Source organism: Pinus tabuliformis, chromosome 9 (assembly GCF_031772625.1).
Source record: "Pinus tabuliformis cultivar Carrire ecotype Pingquan chromosome 9, CPIR1, whole genome shotgun sequence".
NCBI lineage: Eukaryota > Viridiplantae > Streptophyta > Pinopsida > Pinales > Pinaceae > Pinus > Pinus tabuliformis.
The window spans coordinates 840,089,081-840,101,832 of NC_142307.1; positions in this window are offsets into that span (position 1 = coordinate 840,089,081).

Here is a 12,752-nt window from a genome sequence, read left to right on the forward strand (position 1 = left end):
TTTCTACTTCTGACTCGTCTGTTTCTGATTTGATTCTCTGCTTTGATGCTGGCTTCTAGTACCTGTGTTTATAGTCCCGCACCTCTGTCCAGCTTGTGGGGTCGTGAAAACTGTGCTTTGGTCGGTTAGTCAGACAGCCGACCCACCTGTGTAGGGCTTTAGGTGACTGTCATTTACTCTTCCTGGGAAGGGTTCTCCATTAAGTTTGACTAGCTGGACTGCGCCTCCGTCTGTGACCTCCTTTACCACATACGGTCCCAGCCAATGCATTCTGAATTTTCCCAGAAATTTTTCAAACTTGTTGTCATACAGTAACACTAAATCTTTTACCTTGAATGTGCGCAACTTGATATGGTGATTGTGCCAGGTTTTCTCGTGCTGTTTCTGGACCTGCTGATGGAATCCCGCTAGAAACTATTATTCCTCGAGTTCTTCCAATTGCTCTAGTCTCTCTTCCAAGGCTTCGCAGTCTGACATACCTATAAGTGCTGCTATCCACAAATTGGGTACGATGTATTCCATTGGCATGACTGCTTCTGTGCCATAGACTAACCTGAAAGGTGTCTGACCCGTCAATTCCTTGCACGTGGTCCTGTATGCCCATAATACTGCAGGTATGTGCAGGTCCTAGTCATTTCCCTGCGTGTTACATACCTTGGTCAATGCGGTCTCCAAAATCTTGTTGAATGCTTCTACTGTCCCATTAGCTTGCAGATGGTACGGTGTACTTTGCTGATGATACACCTGGAACTCCTCGGTGAGTGCGCTGATAGTTTCATTCAGGAAGTGCGTTCCGCGGTCACTCATTAAAACTTTTGGGCATCCAAACCATGTTAACACGTGGTCAAACAAAAAATTTTTGCAGTTGTGGCAGCCGTGCAGTTCTTAACTGAATGTGCTTCCACCCGTCGAGTTAGGTACTCTGTAGCGCGCACTCGTCTTTCCCTGAGGTTTGATTGGCCCCAAAAAATCGATTGCCTATTTTTCGAATGGATGCAATGTCATTTATGGATTGAGTGGCATCTCATCCCTTCGTGATGGTTTCCTAGTCCTTTGACATATGTTGCAGGCTCGACAGTATGCTTTTGAATCTTGATGTAAGGTTGGCCACCATAGCCCAGCGCGAAGAACCTTTTCTGTCATCGCACGTCCTGCGTACTGTCCTCCTGTAGCCTCCCCATGTGCTTCCATGAGGATCTATCCTCATTCAAATTCAGGTACATATCTGCACAATATATCATCGTTTCCCATTTTGTAGAAGTACCTCATGATGACAGAAAAGTTTGCCGCACATACCACCAATTCCTTCTTCTGTTGGACTGAATATTCCTTCGACGCAGTCCCTGTGGTTAAAAAATGGATTATATCTTTGAAGTGGCCATCCGCAATGCACACTACAAAGAGTTGTGCATCAGGTAGTCCTTCTTCCAAATTCGTTGGCTCCTCGCCTATCTCAATTCGTGATAAGTGATCTGGTCTTGAATTTAGGAATCTCGGCTTTATGATGACCTCAAAGTCATATTCTTGAAATAGTAACAGCCATCTACATATGTGCCCCCCCAACACAGACTTGTTCAGACAGGGATTTCAACGCAGAATGATCAATATACATCTTGAAGTGCCCACCAAGTAAATAATGTTAGTATTTCTAGAGCACATATACCATTGCCAACCCTTTGCGCTCAGTGGTAGAGTAGTTCTTTTTGGCTTTGGATAGTTTCCGGCTCGCGAATGCGATCAGGTGATCCACGCCTTCCGCGCCTTCCTGCATGAGTACAACTCCCAGCGTGATACACGATGCATCAACATGTACATGAAATTCTACATGCCATTTTGGGAAGACCAAGATGGGCGTGGATGCCATTTTCTCCTTGAGAACATCCAAACTTTTCCTACAATCATCATTCCAACAATATGTAGCGTCCTTTTTCAATAGTTGTTCCATTGGTGCGATTATTTGTGCATAGCTGTTGATAAACTTTCTATAGTAACCAGTGTGCCCCAACGTAGCGCGTAGTTGTTTGACACTTCGTGGCACTTCCAGATTGAGAATAACAACAATGTTCATAGGATCCACCATCACTCCTTGTTTGCAGGCCACATGGCCAAGCAGGTTGCCAAAGGGGACGAGGAAGCTGCACCTTTTAAGATTCAGCACAATCTGGTGTCATCGACAAGTATCTAGCATCAAACGTAAGCTTGCTATATGGTGTTTAAATAACCCAAATACATTCCAATCATCCAGATAGATCTCCAAGAACTTGTGGATGTATTCCTTGAATGTGGCCACTACTACGCGCGAAAATGTTGTTGGCATGTTCTTCACTCCAAAGGGCATAACGGTGTATTGAAAACAGCCCCATTCGGTTGTGAAGGTTGTTTTGCTTCTATCTTCCGGCGCGATCTTGATCTGATGGTACCTTGAGAATCCATCCATGAATGAGTAAGCTTCCTGACTGCCAACATTCTCCAATACTTCATCTATAAGCGGTGTCAGGAATGGATCATGAACACAGGTTGTTGGCATTATGACATAGGTTTGGCACTATGGCACAGGTGTTGTCCTTGATGGCAACTCACTTAGATGGCAGATCACTGTTCAGGCTTTCAGAATGAAAGAAAAAGAGGTATACGCAGGTTTCCTTTGACGAAGTCACGTATACACGTGGGATTGCCGATCAAAAGTCACGTATGTGTATGCATGCACTTTCATGGACGAAAAAACATGTACATGTGGGAAAGCTTATTTTTAGGACCATGGTATTTGGACCTTGGCATTGTGTCCGAAGTATTGAACCCAGGTTTTGGGTCCCTAGTATTGGTTCTCTATGGTTTTGGACCATGGTTTGACTAAGGCCTAAGACTATAAAAGGAGGAGAACATTTGGAAAAGGATTGACTGAAGGATTGAATATCTTATGAAGAGCAAGATCTAGAATACTGGTGATTGGTTTATGGTGCATAGCTGAATCTAAATCAAGCAGGAACCTAAGCGCAAGAAGATGGATATGTTCTATTGATGGGTCAAAACTCAAGACTTGAATAGTAGTATCTTTGTGTGGTTTTGATTTGTTCTATTTGGCACATGACTTGATCTATAAATATGATAATTTGGGTATAACTGATGTCTGAATATTTGAAAGAGTGAACTATCTTTTATAGATCTGTACGCAGGTTCGGCACATCAGAGGCACGTATACACGCTGGTTCAGTAAGTAAAAACGGCGTATACGCTGGTTGGAATTAATTCAGATGCGTATGCACGCAGGTTGTACACATTGAAGTATCATACGTCTCTTGCAATATGTTTTAGCTACTTTTGTTTATTGCTACAGGGTTCTGGGTTCAGAATTGGTGTTTGGTTACTATTACTATTTTTCTGGGTACAACATTCAGAGAAGTGATTATTTGATTTAGTTTTTTTGGTGCAAAAGAGATTGGTTGATGCAGATATACTTGATGTTTGATTGATGTTATTCATGGATCCAGTCTGAAAATTTATGAAACATGGTCCCTGGAAGAAAAAAGAAGGTTGTAGCATTCTGTAGGTCAGCACCTACGTACTAGTACCTCAGCTAGTACAAGAGCTAAGGGGGTTGTAGCTCCCTTCCAGGAGAAGCTGGAGAACGAGAGAAGGTTGTAGCCTTCTATAGGTAGCAGCCTACATACTGGTATAAGATTGCACCAGTACATAATCATTGTAAAAAGAAGTTTCTAATTAAAAGAAGATAGAGACGAATTGCAGTAGGTGGTTTTCACCCACATTGGGTTTCCACCTTACATCTTGGTGTTCATGTGTGTTGTGATTTGTTCTGCTCCTGTTTACTATTCATATGGTTAATAATGTTCTAATGCACTCATTAAGAAGCAGCTAACTGAGTTATAATTTTACTAGATATATGCTTGTTTCATTACACACAGTTGCGTATACACGCGATTTTCCTTAACTGAAGTAGCGTATATGAAACTGAATTTGGAAATGAAAAAATTATATTGATTAGATAATACTGATTCACCCCCCCTCTCAGTATTATTTCCAACAATTGGTATCAGAGCAGGGCCTTTAGAAGAAGCTTGATCACTTGAAGGAAGATCTATCATCATGAGCAATTACGAGAAAGAAGCATTGATCAAGCCACCAATTTTTGATGGGAGCAACTTCGTCTATTGGAGGGTAAGAATCACAACATATCTTCAATCTCTTGTTACAAAAGTCTGGGATATCGTGGAAACATGATACACATTTCCATCAGCAACTCCTACAGATACGGCTGGTAAGAAGCAGTATGAAACAAATTCAAAGGCTGTCAATACTCTATTAGGGAGACTACCTCAACTAGAATTTGTCAAGGTTATGCAGCTCAAAACCACAAAAGAAATATGGGACAAGATCATTCTGAGCTATGAAGGAGATGATCAAGTAAAACGAGCAAAACTACAAACTCTCAAAATTCAATATGAAAATCTCAGAATGTACAATGATGAAAGTGTGGCTAACTATTTCCTACGTATAGATGAGATTGTTAATTGTATGAAAAATTTGGGTGATGAAATAAAAGAAGTTGTTCTGTTTGAAAAGATTCTAAGATCTTTGTCTTCTAAGTTTGAATCAAAAGTTTCTACCATAGAAGAAAAACAGAATCTACAAAGCCTTACCATGTCACAGCTACACAAAATCCTAACCGCTTACGAAATGAGAAAAGGGGGACCATCAAACAAGAGAGAAGCCACATTCAAAGCCTCAGGAAAAGGAGATTACAATGACTCAAGACATATGTTGGAAGAAGAGGAAGAATCAAATTTTGTCAAGAACCTTCAACAGGGTTCTGGAAGATTCAGAGGTAAACTACCTTTCAAATGTTTTGCTTGTGGAAGAGTTGGTCACTATGCTGCCAAGTGTCCTCATAAAGATAAGCTTGACAAAGGTAAGGAATCATTTAGATGGAACAGAAAACAGAATGTAAGTAAGAAGAGCTATTACACACATGAAGACAGTGATGGATTTTCAAATAGTGATGAATATGAACAAGGTAATGATTATAGACTTTTGATGGATTTTGAAGATGATGATTTCTTGGATGCTATAGATGAAGAAGGTCTTTATGAAGAAATTTCTAAACTCAAAATTTGCTTAGAAGAAAAGAATATGATTATAGATACTCTGACATTCCAACTTGCTGAAATGGAGAAACACAATGAAAAGTTAGAATGTGAAATTGTGGGACTTAGAAAGGACATTAAGAAAACAAAAGCTCTTAATCTTAGTTTTTTTAAAGGATCTGAAACTTTAGATGATATTATCAAAGTGCAGTGTTCTCCTCTAATCAAGACAGGTCTTGGGTATACTGAAGAAACATCTCAAGCACAAAATCCATCTACCTCCAAAAGTTATCTTGAAGCTGCAAGGAGAAGTGAACAGGTTGACAATCGACAACAAAGGCACAATGAAGATCACCAGGTAAATCAGGGACAATTTACTTCAAGAATGAACAGAAATCACCAAGTAAATCGAGGACATCTACTTCAAGGATGAACAGAAGCTACAACCAACCACAGGTAAATCATTCTCAATTTACCTCAAGAACGAATGGCTATTACAATGGAAGGTTTGATGATCACAGGAATTTCTTCAATGGCCAATGTTTCTCTTGTCATAACTTTGGACATAAAGTAGCTCAATGTGTTGCCTACAAGACCATCATGACCAGAGAAGCACAAAATCAAAGGAGTGTGACTGGAATCATGAAAAGAACCTACAATAACTTTTCTGCTCTTGAAAATGAAATAGAATGTTCTATCTGTAACAACTTTGGTCATGAAGATTCTGAATGCAGGAGTAGGTTTTGGCAAACAACTCAGAAGGAGTAAGCTTCATTGAGCCCCAAAACATGGAGGAAGAAAGAACCGCAACCAGAAAGATGTGGCATAGCCTTATATGTGGAAGGGCAGGAAAATCAATGGTACATCGACAGTGGATGCTTGAAACATATGACAGGTGATAAAGAAAAACTTCAATCATATAGTGCCTTAGAAAAGGAAAAGAAGGTCTCATTTGGAAATGACACCCCTGCATTCATAAAAGGTAAAGGTTTTGTTCTTTTGAAAGAAAAGGTCAAAGCTGGGAATGTTATGTATGTTGATGGCTTAAAGCATAATCTATTAAGTGTCAATCAAATGTGTGATCAAGGAAATGAGGTAATATTTCGATCAAATGGATGTATTGTTCGTGGGCTTGATACATGAGAAACCATGATTAAAGGCATAAGAACTCCAAATAATTTATACATACTCAAGGGAGGACAAAGTAATGCTATTCTAGCAAGAATGATGAACACTAGCTATGGCACAGAAGATTGGGGCATCTAAGCTTCTCTCAAATAAGGAAAGCATGTAAATATTAGGGGATTCATGATCTCCCTGACATCAGAATTCCAGACAACACAATATGTAAATCATGTCAGTTTGGGAAGCAAACCAGAACTAATTTCTCTGAGAAGGAAGGATCTGCTAGTAGGCCACTTGAACTTGTCCATACTGATGTATGTGGTCCATCTAGGAAAAGGTCACCTCGAGGAGAAGAATACTTTATACTGTTCATTGATGACTTTTCCAGGATGTGTTGGATAGGACTTATGAAGCATAAAGACGAAGCTTTCGAAAAGTTCAAAGCATTCAAAGCCTTGGTTGAAAACGAATCAGATCACAGAATCAAATGCCTTAGGTCTGATAGAGGTGGGGAATTTACCTCGAATGAATTTTTCAATTTTTGTGAAGAACATGGAATAAGAAGGGAATTCTCTACTGCTAGGACTCCTCAGCAAAATGGAGTAGTAGAAAGGATGAACAGAACAGTTCAACAAATGGCTCGAGCAATGCTTGATGAGTCTGGGACTCTTGCAACCTTCTGGGGTGAAGCTACATTTGCTGCCATCACTATTCTCAACAAGACAAACGTCTGGGTGAATAGCACTCAAACTCCTCATGAACTTTGGTATGGTAAGACTCCCACAGTAAAATACTTCAAAATTTTTGGAAGCAAATGTTACATCAAAAAGACTGATGAAAACCTTGGTAAGTTTGAACCTAGAGCAGATGAAGGCATTCTTCTTGGTTACTCTCCCCACAACAAAGCATATAAGTGTTACAATAAAAGACTTGGAAAAATTGTTGAAAGTATTGATGTAGTGGTTGATGAAGAAGGAAACATTCCAAGGCAAGTAAAATCTGAAGATTTCGAAGATGATGAGGACTATCCTTCAACAACAAATCAGACTCATGATGAAGAAGAAACCCATGAGGCACCAGAAGAACAGATAAGGATAGAAGAAAAGACTCCATCCAGGTACGTTCAGAAGAATCATCCAGAAACTCAAATTTTGGGGCAGAAAGAGGCAGGTGTACAAACAAGAAGAACTATTTCAGAAGCTTCAAGCTACCTAGCATTGCTCTCCTCCACTGAACCATAAAATATAAGTGAAGCATGTAAAGATGAATGTTGGGTCAAGGCCATGAATGAAGAACTGGAGCAGATTGAAAATAATAACACTTGGGAGTTGGTTCCTAGACCAAACGATAAAAATGTAATAGGCACAAAATGGATATTCAAAAACAAACTGAATGAAAATGGAGATGTTATTAGAAACAAGGCAAAACTTGCTTGTAAAGGGTATGCTCAACAAGAATGCATAGACTTTGAAGAAACTTTTGCACCAATTGCTAGACTTGAGGCCATAATAATGTTCCTTGCTCTTTCTAGCTTTTAGAAGTTCAAAGTATTTCAAATGGACGTGAAGTCTGCTTTTCTAAATGGAGACTTGGATGAAGAAGTGTATATTGAGCAACCAGATGGGTTTATCCTTGGAAATGATCCAAAACTTGTATGTAGACTAAAAAATGCTCTCTATGGCCTTAAACAGGCTCTAAGGGCTTGGTATTATCATTTGGATAAGTATCTTCATCAACAAGGTTTTACAAAAGGATCAACATACAACAATCTATATATAAAAATTGACAATGATAAGTTGCTAATACTTGTTGTATATGTTGATAATATCATCTTTGGTAGCAATGAAGAAGATATCAGCCAAAACTTTGCCTTGGTGATACAAAAAGAATTTGAAATGTCCCTGCTTGGTGAGCTCACATATTTTCTTGGTTTACAAGTCCAACAAAACAAAGACGGTATTTTTCTATCGCAAGCCAAGTATCTCAAGCAGATCTTGAAGAAATATGGGATGGAGGACTCGAAACTAGTATGTACCCCTATGGTAACAGGATGCAGCCTCAGCACAAATGATGAATCAACAACAGTGCATCAACCAACCCATAGATCAATGATTGGTAGTCTACTCTATCTAACAGGTACCCGACCAGACATTATGCATGTAGTGGGAATAGTTGGAAGGTTTCAGGAAAATCCAAAGGAAACTCATCTTCAGGCAATTAAGAGAATCTTCAAGTGTCTTCAAGGAACTCAAAACTATAGCTTATGGTATCCTAGAAGTATAGATCTCACACTTCATGCATATACAGATGTAGATTGGGCAAGAAGCGTGGATGACAGAAAAAGCACTAGTGGTGGTGCATTCTTCATGGGTCCTAGATTAGTATCTTGGTTCAGCAAGAAATAGAGTTCAATTGCATTATCTACAGCTGTTGGATACCTATACCAATAGGTTTCATATTTCATGATTGTCAAGGGAAAATCCAAATATGCTCTGCTTTGATATCACAAAGATCCCATATTTCCTAGAGAACAAGAGGTGTGTAAAGTGTTTCAAATGTTGATGACCTTATTTCAAATTTTGATGGATGATCCAACAGTTTAACCTGGATCATGCCATGTTTCAATTTTGAGTTATAGAATAGAGAAAGAAGTCTGTCCAAACTGCTTAATCTTGGCAGACCAGTAGTTCAGGTAGAGAAGAAAAGGTTCCCAACAGCTCAATCTGGGACCTTGGAAGAGATAAGGGTAGAAGTAGATAGAAAAGAATAAAGAAAAAGCCAAAGAAAAGAAAAGGCAAGTAAGGGTTTGCAAGTCCAAATGCACCCTCCAAGGAGAAATAAAAAATGCTAGGAAAATAGCTGGGTAAGCAGTTGTGGTTGCAGAAAGGGCATTTTCACCATTGCACATATGTCAAAAGCTGTTTTGCCAAGGAAAAATCTATCAATGGACAAAGTGGTTAATTCCATCAAATTGCAGCAAGGAGCATGACTGACCTCCCTTTTCCCCTTCATTTCATTACTAACATTTCCTTTTCAGGAGAGAGATCATGATCTTATGGTGGTTCTTGTTCATTCAGAAGCCACATTTCTTGTCTAAAATCTTTTTCATTTTGATCTAGTCTCTAAACTAAATCAATTTCAGATAAACTCAGTGAGATCCCCTTCATTTGCTCCCTCATTCATATTAACCTCTAATTCTACTATATAGCTCCCCTATCTTACCTTTTCCCCTAATAATATTAACACTATGGTGTATAAAGCCCCAAATTCTATAAATACTCCTCCCCTTGGCATTATAGCCATATGTTCTTCAAAAGGAACCAAAGTGACCTCTGGTCACCTTGGTGAACCTATCACGTCCCATTCCCCCTTGCTACAAGCCAACTTGCTCCTCAAACCACCATTTGCATTGAAAAAACCCTTATAAACCCTCTTTTACCCTTAAATCCTTTGCAAAAATTACCCAAAGTCTAAAAAACCCGCCTCTGGCACATTTCCAAAAGGTTAGCGCGCAGTTTGTTTTAATGGAAAACATTGAAAAACCATTAAAAAAACCATATTACAAAGTTTTCCGCCTACGCTTATAAATCAAGCACCTTTTTACCTCACCCACCGTCGGATCAGATCTTAAGGATCCGACGATCCACAGCAATATCGGAGCGGCCCCCATGGTGGTCCTTGACCGCCCGAGAAAGTGACGTTGCGTCACGTCACGGGCAGGCCACGCGTCAAACAATAAGGGCTCTCGGAGCCAGGCCTGACACTTTCAGCGCCGTACCCAGACCGCCCCGAGAGACCGTAGCGGCTAGCCTTAACCATAACCGCTACGGTCCTGACCACCAGCTGCCCTCCTATGTCATATCGCCACGTCATTTCTGCTCATCCTTTTGCCGTTGATTGGTCCACCTCGCTGATCACATGGCTGCCACCTCATCGCCCCCATGGACCAATAGCTTACCGCCACGTCACCCGATGACGTCAGCTGACGTCACCTCACCTTGACCCACCAATGATGTCATGCTGACGTCATCACTAAAAAGCGCCAAAATGGTAAAAAGGTCCATATTAACCGAAAAAACCGTGTTTTTCTCACTTTTTACTCCTGTCGCTACTTCGGCTTTGCATGGCTTTTTACGTCCAAATTTTCGCCAACCTGCTCAGTTAACCAAGGCGACCTCCAGAGCTCCAACCGTGCACGCCTATGCGACCTCTGTTCGTCAATTAACAGGTATTTACCGTTTGCTGCCCTCCATACGCCTGTTATTGAAATTAAAGTTACTCAGAGGGCTAAGGAGACCTTAAAAATTATATTTTCACCGGCCATTTCCCTCTGCACGTCCACATTTGCAACTGTGAAGTCCAAAAACACCAGCCGAGCCTTAATACCTGTAATTTCGCTCAAAAACAACATTCACTGTGTATTCCCGGCAAATTTCTTGTTAAACTCAATTCACCCGCTAAAAGAGGACATAGTGAGACCATAGAGAAGCCCTGCTCCTGAAACAAACAGTATTTCAACTGCTGTTGTGTAAATTCCTCCTCTGGTATCTGAGATACAAACTGTTTTTACAGAAAATCACTTCTACTCTGTGTTGCTTCCAATTAAACCATCCACCTACAATTGTTGAACTTTGAAGAAGATCATGGAGACTCCCATTGCTCTCAACATCAAGCCCCTCAATGCCCCTCACCAGGAATTGGAGTGGAAAGCCCTGGGAGATATGGATTACCAAATGCTGGACTGGTTTCTTATGGGCTCCAAATATAATATTCAGATGCTGAATGAGTTGAAAGCCCAGCATCTTAGTGGAGCAGACATTTTGGGAATCTGGGACTCAAACCTGCCAATCTATAACCTCCCCCAGGTAAATCCTATGCCAGAGTTGATATACAGCTGCCAGGAATGCTATGACCCAAGCTGAAGAGCTGTCATTAGCCCCTCAGGCTTAGTTTTGTTCCAGATCACCTCAGAGAGTATTAATGAGATGCTGCACTTCCATACTGCCAAGCAATTGACCCCCCTCAATATGAAGAATTTGATAAAGAAAGGAAGCAGGCTGACAACCGACCAAGTCATTAAGATTAATCAGCTGTTTGTGAAACCAGGCTCTGAATCCTTCAGAACTCCTCCTATTGGATATCAGTACTTGAATGAATTGGGCAGGATGTTAGTGGATTTGATCAGCTATGCCCTAGGATTCAAGGGAATGGAGGATGTGGATGAAACCATAATGGCATTGCTATCTCTATTCTCTCCTGGTAAGCCCCCAGCTGTGCATTATGATTATGCTACATACATTGCAGATAAAATCCATGACCAGTTTATGAACTTGAAGAGGGAAAGACTATTCAGGTATACCTCATACATATACCACCTCTTCTTGTTTTATCAACCAGCTACCTTCTCTTTTCCTTTGAAGCAACTCAATGCCCAAGGAAATCCAAGATCAGTGGTGTTCTGGACCTCTGTCTTTCACTATACATCTGTGTCACCTTACACATACAATGAGTTCATTGACTTATTCATTTATCCAGCCTTGACAGTATTGCATGGTGTTCCTCCTCCAAGGCTAACTGATGATATGAAGAGAGTTCTTCACCTAAACAAAACCTACAGCATTGGTAATTGGTACCTCTACCAAAACCACACAGTCATCAGAATATATGGCTGTGAGTTGACACCTTTTAGATTGCCAAGGTATGTACCCATGAGGCTTTTTGCCTTGGAATATTTCAGACAGTTTGGCAACTCAGACTACCTGCATTTTCAGAGCAAGAACAAGAAGTCACAGCTAAAGGTGAGAAGCCAGCTGGGTCCTTTCCTTTACAATAAGAAAGAAGAGGGATGGAAAGAGGCAAACACTATCCTGGAAGGCCTCAAACTTCAAACTAGTTTTGAATGGTTTCCCTATGACCCCAATCATTTTGTCTCCCTCAGGAGAATAAGGTACAAATTGGGTAGCTATTCACATGTAAGGCGACCTGAAATTGAAAAGTATGCCAATGCTTTAAGCTGGAAAGAGGGTACCTTAGAAGAAGAAATAACTGCTGAAGAGCTTCTAGAAAGAGAAGCTAGAAATATACAAAAGCAAGCTGACTTGGAAAATTGTGGACAGGTTCCTCATTCATACAGAAGACAGCTTGGATCAGCCGCTTCATCATCAACAACACAGCAGCAAGCTGCCGGGAAAACACCACAAACAGCCAGTAAAGATAAAGGGAAACAGGTGGAACAACCACCTCCATTGACAGAAGAGCAAGTTGAAACATTGGTGCAACAGCAAGAAGAGATGGAGCAGCAGCAAGAAGGGCAACAGCAAGAAGAAGTGCCACTTAAGGAACAGCAACCCTTGCAGCAAGAAAGGGTGATTGACACTCCTAGTTCCACTGAGCAACAGGCTCAGAATATAGTGCCTCCTAGGGCAGAAACTACTTTTGATGCCTCGGTCCTCCAAACCCCACAGAAGGAGGACTTAACCAGGAAAAGAGATAGAGAGACTCCCCTGACTTCATCCATCAATCAGGGAG